Consider the following 1,982-nt stretch of genomic DNA (forward strand, 5'->3'; position numbering starts at 1 on the left):
CGGGACGGTGTTGGGGCGGCGGGGCGGCGCGGGACGAGGGCGTGGCGAGGGCTGGCTCGGGCAGCCTGCCGGCGTCGTGGATGGATTCGCCGCCGTTGGGGGAGAGGAGGAGGAGAGATTGAAGTGGGGATGGGTGGTTCTGAAATTTTCCTAAGTGCTACTTATATAGCAAAGGCATTGGTCCCAGTTCGTGGCACAAACCGGGACTAATGCCCCCCTTTAGTCCCGGTTGGTGCCACCAACTGGGACCAAAGGCCTCTTTTCAGCAGCCCAAAGGGCGGGAAACGACCTTTGGTCCCGGTTGGTGTCACAAACCGGGACAAAAAAGAGGCATTGGTCTCGGTTGGTGCCACAAACCGGGACCAATGCACCCTTTAGTCCCGGTTGGTGCCAACAACCGGGACCAAAGATCGTGTGCTGGAACTGGCGCGGTGCGGTGCTATGTTTAGTCCCACCTCGCTAGCCGAGAGGGGCTCGGAGTGGTTTATAAGCCCTGCCAAACCAACCACTTCGAGCTCATCTCTACTGCAGGCTTACGGGCCTAAAAACGCTCTCTGTGCTTGTGGGCCTATTGGGCCTACTGCGGGCCTGCATCCTAGCCCTAGTAATGGGTTTCTAGTCGTATGCAGGCCGTAGTGGCCCTGTAGGTGGCACTTTTTTTTATTGTTTTCTAGTTTTTTTGCTTTCTTTTTTGTTTCTAATTACTTATTTATTTTCTTTTACGATAATTCTTTTTGCTATTAAAGTTTGTAACAAAATTCTAATTACTTATTTATTCTCTTTTATGATAATTCTTTTTGCTTTTAATGTTTTGAACAAAATTCTAATTACTTATTTGTTTTATTTTATGATAATTCTTTTTGTTGTTAAAGTTTGTAACAAAATTCTAATTACTTATTTATTTTCTTTTATGATAATTCTTTTTGCTATTAATGTTTTGAACAAAATTCTAATTACTTATTTATTTTCTTTTATGATAATTATTTTTGCTTTTAATGTTTTGAACAAAATTCTAATTACTTATTTATTTTCTTTTATGATAATTATTTTTGCTATTAAAGTTTGTAACAAAATTCTAATTACTTATTTATTTTCTTTTATGATAATTCTTTTTGCTATTAATGTTTTGAACAAAATTCTAATTATTTATTTATTTTCTTTTATGATAATTCTTTTTGCTATTAAACTTTGTAACAAAATTCTAATTACTTATTTATTTTATTTTATGATAATTCTTTTTGCTTTTAATGTTTTGAACAAAAGTCTAATTACTTATTTATTTTCTAATGCATTGGTCCCGGTTCAAGGCACCAACTGGGACCAATGGTGGTGGGCCAGGAGCGAGGCCCATTCGTCCCGGTTCGTCCCACCAACCGGGACCAAAAAGTCCAGACGAACCGGGACGAATGGCCCACGTGGCCCGGCCGGCCCCCGGGGCTCACGAACCGGGTCCAATGCCCCCATGGGTCCCGGTTCTGGACTGAACCGGGACTAATGGGCTGACCCGGCCTGGACCTTTGCCCCCTTTTCTACTAGTGTGGGTATGCGGGTATAAGGGTACGCGGGTATGGTATTGCATTCCCATACCCACACCCGGCTTACCCGATGGGTACAATTTTTTTTCATTTATAAACCCATGGATATTTATTTGTCCCAAACCCTTACCCTAATAGGGTTTTTACCCGCCGGGTTTGCGGGTTGCGGTTACCCATTGCCATGTTGAAGCTAGCTGATTTTAAAATGGTGAACAATCAAGTTTTTAGTCCATCCCTGTTTAAGATACAACCACGTGTAATCAGCTCCCTAGCAAAAACACGCCCCTTCTGCGCGGGGAATATCGTTAACGGGTGCTTGTTAGTACTAACGGGTTTTAATTCGTTCGTCCCTGTTTCAGTTTAGTCTCATTTTTAATTTCTATACACCGGGCTAGCTGGCTAGGTCCGTTATCCGATGGTTTACCACCGACACTTCTCCTATTAAGC

The sequence above is a fragment of the Triticum dicoccoides genome, chromosome 3B (genome assembly GCF_002162155.2).
Source record: "Triticum dicoccoides isolate Atlit2015 ecotype Zavitan chromosome 3B, WEW_v2.0, whole genome shotgun sequence".
NCBI lineage: Eukaryota > Viridiplantae > Streptophyta > Magnoliopsida > Poales > Poaceae > Triticum > Triticum dicoccoides.